The sequence below is a fragment of the Perognathus longimembris genome, chromosome 4 (genome assembly GCF_023159225.1).
Source record: "Perognathus longimembris pacificus isolate PPM17 chromosome 4, ASM2315922v1, whole genome shotgun sequence".
In the NCBI taxonomy this organism is placed as follows: domain Eukaryota; kingdom Metazoa; phylum Chordata; class Mammalia; order Rodentia; family Heteromyidae; genus Perognathus; species Perognathus longimembris.
Genome location: NC_063164.1, coordinates 57,462,160 through 57,474,374, shown reverse-complemented (window position 1 = coordinate 57,474,374; position 12,215 = coordinate 57,462,160). Strand labels below are relative to the sequence as shown.

General features: G+C 36.9%; 1 protein-coding gene across 7 annotated transcripts in view; it reads right to left on the bottom strand.

Annotated features, from left to right (window-relative positions):
• Cobll1 (cordon-bleu WH2 repeat protein like 1) overlaps positions 1-12,215 on the bottom strand; it is a 131,202-nt gene that overhangs the window by 97,965 nt on the left and 21,022 nt on the right. The gene's annotated exons all lie outside the window — the stretch shown is intronic.

Sequence of the window (12,215 nt, the reverse complement as noted above, 5' to 3'; positions counted from 1 at the left end):
GAGGGCAGACATCTGCTTCACAGTAAGAGCTTCAAAAAGAAAACTGTTATAAGAAAAATATATAAACAAAATGCCAACCAGGAAGAAATATGAAAATCATATTCCTCACTGCAAGCATCAGATTGTCAGAAAGTTTTTTTGACTTTCAGTAAAGAAGGTTTAACTTGTAGTGACATGTTACTCAATGGAGGAAAAAATACAAACATAACATTAGTCAAACAAGAAAATGGTAGCGAAAGGTTGTGTAATAAATTTGATCCACTTGAAAGAAAATCTCAAGAAAAGCCATTCTGATTGCAGAAGTGTATGTCGCATGGTTCATATTTTTGATGTACAAAGTACAAGAATAAAAATAATTGAAAACTGAAGTTCAAAAAAGTATATGCTGTAAACCAACAGTACAACTCATGAGGGGGAGGGAAATGGGGAGCAGAGAGGGGAGAATGTGGGAGGAGGTAACAAGTTGGATAAGAAATGTATGTACTGCCTTATGTATGAAATTGTAACCCCTCTGTACATCACTCAGCACTCAACTCTGTTACATAAAAATAAAATGCATGTTATAAATAAAATTCCATGGTATAATGCCTGGCATATAGTAAAATGTCAATTAACTGTTAGTTGATTTTTTTAAATTTAGATCCTGATCTCTTTTAATATAGAATGGACAAAGAATTGTCTAACTAAGCATTAGGCAGTTGTACTCTACTATATAGTTAAACAGAAATAAAAATAATTTCATTGCTTTTGGTTATGCAAAGTAAAGTTCCTTTAAGCAAACTCAAGTAAATTAGGGTTTGCTTATTTACTTCAAGGATTTTATTAGTAAATACCTTCAAATAAATTCCTCAGGTTTCATCCCATACGGCCAAACAGTTAAATTTTCAAATTGCAAAACCATGAATTAAAAAGACATGGGAATTAGAAGGTGACACATACTTTTAATTATGGTTCAAGAAGGTTTAACATCAAATTAACTCATGCAAGTAGAAATGCTGAAACAATCACCTTAATACACATTTTTCTATGGGTGGTGAGAGTTTTAAGTCTATGGCGGAGGGGATTGTTTTTTTTTTTTTTTTTTCTGTTTGTTGTTTTGTGATTCTGATACTAGTACTTGAACTCAGGGCCTGACTGCATTGCCTCTTAGTTTTTTCCGTCAAGGCTAGAGATCTACTTGAGCCACAGCTCCACTTCTCACTTTTCAGCAACTAATTAAGGGTAAGAGTCTCGGGGACTTCCCTGCCTAGGTTAGTGAATAGACTGAAGTCTGAGAGTTATGGATCAAAGCCAGCCCATGGGACTCTGATTTCCAATTAATCAGCAAAAAGTTGGAAATGGAAGTTTGGTTTCTGTGGTAAATTAACACTCTTGAGTAAAAAAAAACCAAGCAGGAGCACAAGGCCCTAGTTTAAACCCGAGTACTTGCACAAAAATAAATAAATAAATAAAAATGAATCTACAAACAATATGACTTACTATAGTTTATAAGCAAATATATAAAGGTATCATATTATACAACCCACTCCCATCATCCACATGAAACACTGGGTGCTAATTATTTCTGTTTGCCTGACTGCAGAGGTGGTACTCCTTTGAGGCACCAAGTGGTAAAAAATGATGAGCCAATTACTCTGTGAAAAGTCTCTGTCCCTCTTAAAACAAGGAGGGGACAGAATAACAAAATAAACACAAACTTTCCAATTTCAACTCCAGTGTTTGCTATGCAACATCACAAATGGATTTACTGGGCTGCTGAAACTCCTTGTGGAATTTTTAAAAACTAAAAATAAAAATAAATATGTGGATGAAAAAGCTGAAAATGTCAGTAATATTTTTAATACGGTTAAATAAGTGTTTAGGATATCTTTTGGACAAAAAAAGGCAAGCACATGCTTTACATACAAACACACTGTATAATGTGTTACAATGTTATTTTTAAGCTTTAGAAAGCTAAACTCTATGCAAAGTAGTCATTTGGCACATACTAAAATAATATGTAATTTGATGGATCACAGCTATAAGCCTCCCAGTATGAATCATCTAGGAGATGTTGCTTTGTCTCATTGTCAGATTTTTTCAAAAATCTGGGAAGTAGGGAAAATATAGCAGTAGCTATATACAAGAATGTCATTACAACAAAATGCTATAATACATTTAACATACTTGTTGTAAGACCACAAACAAGACTTTGGTAAATATTGGTCAAGACTAAAGACTAAAACATAGTAAGTGATCAATAAACTTTCATTTTCATTGGATAAATAAATTATCTAAGAATTTCAAGCTTGAATTATTCCCTTTCTATGCATGTTTTATTGGTGTGTGTGTGTGTGTGTGTGTGTGTGTGTGTGTGTGTGTGTGTGTGTGTTGCAGTACTGGGAATTGAACTCAGGGTCTCAACCAAGCTAGCCCCACCACTTAAACCATGTGCCATCAAACCTTTGCATACTAATGCAGAGTAAAAACAATGCTGTGTCGTTCCTGATGATCTTACCTCTTCCCTCAACAAAGTCTTGATTCAAAAGTCTCAAGAGAAGAAAAGATACTTAATAGGAAGTCAAATGGTTACAGACACTTAAAAGAAAAATTTACACATAACATATAGAGAATAAACAGGCAGATATACATAAAATTACCTCAGTGTGTGTTTTCTTCCTCAGTTTAAAGCCAACTATTGCAGCACTAGAAAAATGAATAAATTCCCTATTCTCTGAAGCCTACCATCAAGCTCACTTGATCTGATCTCTGTAGCAAAGAGACAGAGTGGGTTATATATCCTTTCCCAATCATCAAGGAATATAGAGCAGCGATAAAGAACAGGCAGACCCGAAATGATAACCTGGCTTTACAACCCTTACTCAATCTCAGTTTAGGAAAGTGTATGAGCCTCAGCTCTATAGGAAACTAGACAACATGAAGCCCACTGGGCAGCAGAAAGGATTTAACAAACCAATGTGTGTAAAAGTGCTGTCATAGTATTGTATTAAAAATATCAAGTTAGGCACTGTTGGGAGTGTAGGTACTATTGAAAGGCAGAGAGCTAATGATTAAAGGGAAATGAAGATGAATATGGTCAAAGTGGATACTTTGACTTTGCACATATGAAAACAGAACAATGAAACATATTGAAATTGCCTTAGAAAGTGGAGAGGGTGAGAGGGTAATGGAATAAGATCCAATAGAATATACATTATATACAGGAGTGGAGATTTCACTGGTAGCTCACCGTTTGAATCCTAGCTACTCATGAGGCTAAGATCCAAAAGATGGCAGCCAAATTTGGCAGGAAAGTCCTTAAGGCTCCCTCTCCAAAATAACTAGAAATAGGCTGAATTAGAGGCATGGCACAAATGGTAGCATGCAGGCAAACAAGCAAGACAAACAAGTGCCAGATAAGGATTCTAATACATTATCAAGGAATTTCCACACAAAGCATTACTACCCTTAACTGAATAATGGCTCATGAATTATTTCTCCTCAATCTGTGCTTTTTCACATAGCTTCAAATATGCTCCCAGTAAGAAAGAATTGAGAAGAAAATAGGCAACTATGGGGAAGCATGAATTCTTGCTATGAATACCTATGAATACCTATGAATACCATATCCTCCTTTGTAGAAAGTATTTTTTTATTTTTTGGACAATTATTGAACCCCCATTATGGAAAAATCTTATAAATAAACAAGTCTATAGATTGTAAAAATGCCATATATTTGGCAAATGTAGCTAAAATACCATGAAACCGAAGGGTTGAAATAAATATGGCTTAAGTAACTGGGAAAGCTTTAAGGAGGTAAAATTTGGAATTTGGGGTTTAAAAATGTGGATTTCTATAGCTAGGGAATTGGATCAGTAGAATTCCACACTGAAGGAGCAATGGGTGAAGGCAAAGGAGCGTGTAACTCTAGAATTCAGAAGCTACAGTTGGCTTCCCACATCTGAAAAGAATGAGGGTGGAGAAGGTAGGAGGTAAGGCCAAAAAGGAATGTTAGGCCCAGGCATCCAAGCATTCTCCATACCTTCTAAAACAAATCCTTTATTATGCAACCAGTACAGGCAGCAAAGAAGTGGTGTTCTGATTTGTTATTTTTCTTGTTGACAGTACTAGGCCTTAAACTCAGGCATTTCCCTTGCTAGGCAGGCACTCTTACCATTGATCCATGCTTCCATTCCTTTTTTAGTACTAGTTATCTTTCAGGTAAGTATTTACTTCCTGCATGGGCATGTGCCTGCACTGAGATCTGATGATACTATGTTTCCAGTCTCACCTATTGAGGTGCCATCCTGTGGACTTTTAGGTAAGAACAACAGTCCTCTAAAATCTCAGCAATCCTCTGAATCTCAGTTTCCTGCATAGCTAGGATTAAGGACTTTTAAAGAGGACAGGAAAGGAACTTCATATGAATAGACAGACCTCTGTTTGGCAATATCCTTGTAAATGCAATCATTACTTAAAAAGAAAATAAAGGGGAGAGGATACCAAAAAGGGTCATGGTAGAATTTTTTTTTTTAATAAGGCTATGTTGTAATACTCTATAGATGTTAACATTTTGTTCTCCTTAAAGTATAAAAATTTAAATTCATTCACAACAGAAGTCAATGGTAGGCTGAGTAAGGTTGGGATAAGAAGGGTTATAATGTGATAATAGTGGTCAAAGTAACTTTAGGGTTCTAACTGTTTTTGAGATGTTGCAGCTTGCCAGGAGGTGGAGTTAAAAACGGGTAGCTGCATCTTGCTACTAGGACAACAGCTAGTCTTACACAAAAACTGATTAAAATGATTAGTAGTGAAAGTTTGAGACTCAGAGCCATGCTTAGGGGACTGAAGCTTAAGGCAAAAGTTAGAGGCATGCAATCAAACCCCCACAGATTCAGAAAGGAAGACCTTAGCCCCTGGGCAAATGAATATCAGAACATAACAGAGTTTCTTAGGCCAGAATAAGGCAAGGCCACACCCGTGGTAGAAGAGATTTTGCAAGATTAACTAGTCAACTTTTGAAACCAGAGTTGAAATCTTCAACACAAGAAAGGAAGAACAGAACTCATACTAAAAATGTGATTCTAAACATGAAATTGTACCCCAAATGTCCTGAATTCTAAAGCTAAATTGCTATGCCTAAATATTATGGAACATAGTATAAAAAGGATAATGTACCAGATAAAGCAAGATAAATATAAAGAAAGAGAGAGAAGGAAGGAAGGAAGGAAGGAAGGAAGGAAGGAAGGAAGGAAGGAAGGAAGGAAGGAAGGAAGGAAGGAAGGAAGGAAGGGAAGGAAGGAAGGAAGGAAGGAAGGAAGGAAGGAAGGAAGGAAGGAAGGAAGGAAGGAAGGGAAGGAAGGAAGGAAAGGAGGTAGGGAGGGAAGGAGGGAGGGAGGGAGAGAGGGAGAAAGGAAGGAAGGAAGGAAGGAAGGAAGGAAAGAAGGAAGGAGAGAAGGAAGGAAGGAAGGAGAGAAGAAAGGAAGGAGGGAGGGAAGGAAAGTAGAGGAGAAGAGGAAAATGAGGAGAGGAGAACAAAGAAAAAGGAGGAGGAGGGGGACGATGAAGAGGAGGAAGGAAAGAGAAGAGAAAGAAAAATAAAAGTATTTTAGTCCACAATAATCCTTGGAACATGTACACATCTTGGTCTGTTTTCACCTATAATCTCACTGGCCTCTCCTCAGTCACCATGTTCTACTCACACTAGATAGCTCCAGCTTTCCATATCATTCAAGGAAGTCTCTTCCTTTACTGGCTGAACAGTTCCCATTATACCCTTCCCAGCCCCAGCTGAGACCCCTTGTGCCCCAAAGCAAAACTAATCACTGACTGAATTCCTACCACATTCTCTACATACCTTTCCTGGAGGACCTCAAGTCCTTCCAGCTTAGCTCAAGCATTACCACTTCCTAGAAGCCTTAGTTAGTAACTCCCAAACAGGCACCCATGCCTGCTTCATTATGGCCCAACTGTAAGTCACATAACATCCCATTATAAACCTCTCATGAGTCACATTTAGCCCTTATTTATCTAGCATGTGGGATGTCTCAGGTTCAATTCCTAGTACCAATAATAACTAGACAAAAATAAAAAATAAACCTTAATCAAAACTTTTATATCCAATGCTTAGCTCAATTTCTGGCATAAAATCATTTACTAATGTTGAATAAATTAATATTTTTTCTAGTTTCTCAATTACTGATAACATTTCAAGTATTTATTTACTTGTGTTTATTAATCATTTACCATCTACCATTTGGATGAAGACCTTTTTTTTTTTTATTTAGCTTGCATATTCTTTTTACAAAGACAGATGTTTTAAAGAAGGATGTTTTGAAACTTGGGGCATATAACACATGTTTTCATTTCAGTGTAATTTAGAATTCTAGTAAATTTATCTCATACATACCCTTAAAATGGAATTCAGACCAATGTACCTTCCCACCTTAAAGGTGTTAACTCTGAACATGACTGAAAGTTTTTATCCTGACCATTCCATACCAAGAATTGTTATGACCTTCTTGGCAAAACCAATTATCAGAACTCATCAAAACCTGTAACACTCCTTACTTTCCAGCTCTTTCTCTCCATTCTCCCTGGCACCATTACTGTAATTTTCACTTTGTTCATTATGTCAGTATTCACTTACTAGAATGTACTTTAGTAATACTAATAAGAATCTATAACCTTCGCTTAAGGTACAGAATCATTCTATGGCAGCCCCATTACAATGAGAATTACTATTCTGAAACCTTACTACACTAGCTAATACTTAGGATCAGAAAACTGGAGAGTTGCTTGAATTCACCTTTATACTGCCTTATAAAGTATAAAGTAGGTCTTAGAAAGAGCAATTTTACTCAAGTTCCCAGTTGATATTGACACTTGTGGTAAGGACCACACTTCAAAATTCCAGAAGGGTAAAGCTGCTTGGTTGAAGATAGCATGTTAAAGACATCTACTAGCCCTTAATAAGATTTGCTTCTAATGGAAGGTGACCATGAAAGATACCTACCTAATGATCAAATGCAGCAGTTTGTGACAGAAAGGGAGCCTGCCATGGTGGGACACTTTCTTGAGTGGGAAAACCACTATAGTAGAAATACCAGCTCCTTGAAAATTAATATGGAAATGAAATTCAACTGAGAAAATCTCATTTCCAATTCTAAACTCAACTTGGAATAACACATGCCTGAGAACTGCCAAGAGAATTTTGAAAAAGAATGTTGATCATTATGACTTAATCCTATCAGATCATTAAAACATACCACAATGCACCTCAACAGAGCGGAAGTGGAAAACCCAGTAACAACATAAGAATAAAAATGTTTCAAATCAGTGCAAAAAGATCAGTTGCTCAACAGATAACACTAAGATAACTACTTCAAAAAAATTAGACTCTCAAGTCAAAAAAATAAACAGTAAGCATCTTATTTCTGGAAAGTGCTTAATAACAAATTTATAAGGAAATATGTTAAAACAAATTGTTGGCATCTCTAAAGAAATGCAATGACAAAGGTAACTATATGAAAATATCTAAAAATGCTACCTAAATAAAAAATGATGGATGCTAATCCTTGCTACTCAGGGGGATGAGCTTTGAGGATTATGATTCAAAGCCAGCCCAAGGAGAAAGTCTCTGTGAGAGTCTTATCTCCAATTCTATACTCAAAAACTGAGGTGGAGCTATGGCTCAAAGTACTAGAGTGCTAGCCTTGAGCAAAAGAGCTCAGCAACAGCACCCAGGCCCTGAGTTCAAGCCCCACAACTGATAGGACAAAACAAGATGGATGATAAAATTTAGGTGATAGAATGTAAGACATGAAGTGTAAATAAGCTTTATATATTAAGGGATTTTACAAAAACAAGAGAAAGATGCATACATAAAAACGTGACCTATGAGGCAAAAAAAATTTTTTTTTTTGCAGGAGAACTTCTCAAACATCAAGAAGGGTCTAAACTATCCAATTTAATACAGTATTTCCCCTCACATTTCTTTTTTTTTTTTTTTGGTCAGTCCTGGGGCTTTGACTCAGGGCCTGAGCACTGTTCCTGGCTTCTTTTTGCTCAAGGTTAGCACTCTGCCACTTGAGCCACAGCGCCACTTCTGGCTATTTTCTGTATATGTGGTGCTGGGGAATCGAACCCAGGGCCTCATGTATATGAGGTAGGCACTCTTGCCACTAGGCCATATCCCCATCCCTCCCCTCACATTTCTAAACCATCAAGATGGGAAAATGTAGAAAGTGATATTTCTAGATAAAATTAAAAAATACCCAGGCACTGGTGGCTCATGCCAATAATCCTAGCTACTTTGAGGATCACGGGTCAAAACCAGCTCAGGTAAGAAAATCTTTAAGACTCATCTCCAATTAACCACCAAAAAACTGGAAGTGGCACTGTGGCTCAAAGTGGTAGAGAATTAGCCTTGAGCAAACAACCTCGGGGACAGTGCCCAGGACCTAAGTTTAAGCTCCATGATTAAAAAAAGAAGAAAATTCTGATATTTGTTTTGGTGAAATTTCACAACTCAAGTATGTTGCTTCATCTAAAACCTATTGATGACCACAAAAAAAGCACACTTAATGGTTAAAAAAGAAAGAAAAAGAATAGGAAAACTCAAGAAATATGTTTATGCCAAACACGAAGCAGAAAAGCAAACAATTGTCCCCAAAGTTGGTACATTTCAATGGCCATAACCCTGGGCCCAATTTTTATCTGAATTTCACTTGAAGTACATCCTCGACTTAAAAATCTGAAGACTTTCTAGGGCTTTTGTTATTTCAGAGGAGGACTCAAAAAGGAACAGCGGGTTTTGCCTCTAGACTTTTTTTTAACTTCATGAATTCTAAATCTGTCTCCTTTCAGAACAGTTTGGTGCACAGAACAAAATGCTGTTATTTTTATAGAATATACAAATATTGCTGGAAAACTCAAAGATGCCTGACAGATCTTAAAAATTACCTCACTCTCTGAAAATAGTGATGTGACATGCTTTTGAACTGTTTAAATAACACATGTTTAAGTGAGAATGACTGCATTTATTAGAACACAATACTTTTGAAAAAAAAATGTGGCCAATCTTGAGTCAACTACAGTGTGCCTGATCATATCTTCCTTCTCTATAACTGAGATTTTTCATCAATTTTCAGTTTATGACCAGTAGTATTGTGGATGAGATGTCTTAAATGGAAAAAAAAAAAACAGCTGTCTGCCTTACCATCGAAATAATAACCTGTCTTCCTTCAGAAATAGCACTGACAATTTTTAATTAGATCTACTCATGTGGAAATGAGTCTAAGCTGACAGGAAGATGGTTCCACAGAGCTCAATAAGAAGGAACACCTTCCTGTAGATGTTACCCTGCTCTCATACCCAAGAGATTTTGTGCTGTCAAGAGAAAGAAATGCATCAAGAATTTAGAAAGGAAATGCATAACCCATTCAACCAAGATCACATTATTTATTTTATTTTATTTTTATTTTTTTGGCCAGTCCTGGGCTTTGGACCCAGGGCCTGAGCACTGTCCCTGGCTTCCTTTTGCTCAAGGCTAGCACTCTGCCACTTGAGCCACAGCGCCACTTCTGGCCATTTTTTTTTCTGTATTTGTGGTGCTGGGGAATCGAACCCAGGGCCTCATGTATACGAGGCAAGCTCTCTTGCCACTAGGCCATATCCCCAGCCCCCAAGATCACATTATTTTGAGACCTGTATTCGCAAGAAAAGTCAGTCATAGTTCTAGTGTTATATATTATTTGTAGTGTGGAGGGGATACTTCTCCTTTACAGATGTTAATATTTGGTGACTGAATGGAAGGCCAAGTAGTGAGTAGTTTCCATCATGCGTACAAGTGTTAGAAAGTGAGACAGGAATATAAAAGCACAAAATTATATCTCTCTTCTTATAGGAAAAGGATTGTCTTTTCCATATACATATATATCCATATGTGTGCATATACACACATATATGTATATATACATATATACATATGTATATGTATATGAAGAGACCATGTATATACACACATACGTATACATACATATATGTATATGTGTATGTATACGTATATGTGTGTATATACATGGTCTCTTCATCAGGAACCATTGCCAACATGGAAGTCCATTGAAGAACATATTGGGTTAGTTAGTATATTTTTTCCTAGAGGAAAAAATCATAAAGATTTATAATATAAACATACTCTGCTAACTATCTCCACATCTTACTGGGATAATAATTACAAAGAGCTGGAAAACTTGCTTCCAGAATATCACATTCCATGAATTAATGAGTTACAAAACAGCCTTATTTATATTTAGGAAACAATGATCCCTAGCCAAGTATCAACTAACTGAATAGAAACTGTGAGTGGGCAGCTAACCCAGTCTTGCCGAACTTCATATGGCTGATGTTCAAAAACTTTAATAACTTACCTACAGACATTTGCTAAATGAATATCTTGGTCCAGTGAGTGTTTACTCTTCCAACATTTCATGCTTTTACATATAAACACTTCCAAGTAAATCTAAGCACCAAGCCTAGGAGATGGAAGTGTTATGCCCATTTGCAGAATGGAAAACAAAAAACAAAACAGAAACACCACAGGCATAAATAACTTCTCCACTCTCAGTAGAATCATTCACGATTCTCATGATTGTCACTTTATATAGATAAGTCACAAGTTTAAGGCAACAAATGTAGCTGTTAGAGCCTAGTGAGTAAAGAATGACCTCCACTGGCTTTTGATGTCAAAGTGACAGCTCCACCTTGTCCTTGCTGAGGCAGAGACCCTGGCAGCTCTGGACAGGAAAGGATCAGGCCAAAGCTAACTATTTCTTGCTGCCATAGTGATCCTCAGGCCTCCTGGGTTATAGAATATTATTCCCTTCAGGAATTTTCCCTTTGGCACCTCTCTACCCACTTCCATCCAGTCCCTTTTGGTGAGAGTAGCATTCTCAAGACTTTTCACTAAAACTCTCAGAAAGGGTAAGTCACTGGATCCTGGACCTGACCAAGAGAAATAAGTGCTAACTTGGGGGAGTCCAGTAAGCCCCCAAGGTAAGTATGAGGAAGTACATAATCATTCACATGATCTATATGGTGTAAACATTCTGAAAATGTTAAGACATCTTCAGGACCAGACATGCTATCATCCACGTTACAAAAAATAAAATATTAGGAACTGCATAGTAATTGGCATTTCAAAGATTTCTATTTTCTTTATTTTAAAACAGAGAATATAATGGGGCTGGGGATATAGCCTAGTGGCAAGAGTGCCTGCCTCGGATACACGAGGCCCTAGGTTCGATTCCCCAGCACCACATATACAGAAAACGGCCAGAAGCGGCGCTGTGGCTCAAGTGGCAGAGTGCTAGCCTTGAGCGGGAAGAAGCCAGGGACAGTGCTCAGGCCCTGAGTCCAAGGCCCAGGACTGGCCAAAAAAAAAAAAAAACAGAGAATATTGTTTATACTCCCTTGGTGGTTGTGCTGAGATGTATAATTTTTATAAGATACACATTTTAATATTTTAACAAATATGAATCTTGCTAATAAGATGCAGATCTTAATATAAGATGCATATTTTTAAAGTTCATCCAAAGTAATCAGATTTCCATGAATTTCACTTCCATGTACCATATAGTAATATTTTCAATACAATTACCTGCTAGTACCTAACTTACTTTCAGATGTAGTTAGCTTTCAATCAGTATTTGTTAGTATAAATAAATAAATGAGTTGTTGATTGGAACAGGAAGATTTCTTGTTCTTCCAATGTTATCTATTAAATAGCTTCAAATACAATAATCTTCAACTACTCCAAGTCTCTCTCTCTCTCCTCTCTCTCTCTCTCTCTCTCTCTCTCTCTCTCTCTCTCTCTCAAATCCAAATTCTTTTACCCACCTAGACCATAGGAAAGACTAGTAATTAGATATTTTCAGGGGTCCAAGCTTTTTAAGTACTGCTGGAAAGAGATCATATATGGTTTGAGATTATACAGGTTGTGTTTAAAGAAATACAAACCTCTGGGACAGACACACTCAGGAGTCTGAGGCAGGAGAAATGTAAGTTTGAGTCCAGCCTGGGCTATATATCAAGTTTCAAGCCAGCCTAGACTACATAGTAAGATCCCCTATCTCCCCCAAATAGGAAAGCAGACAGAAAAGACAGAGATATAGAGAGATCAAGAGGAAAAGAAAGAGAAATGCATGTCAGAAGCAGATAAACAGTTACTCATTTGA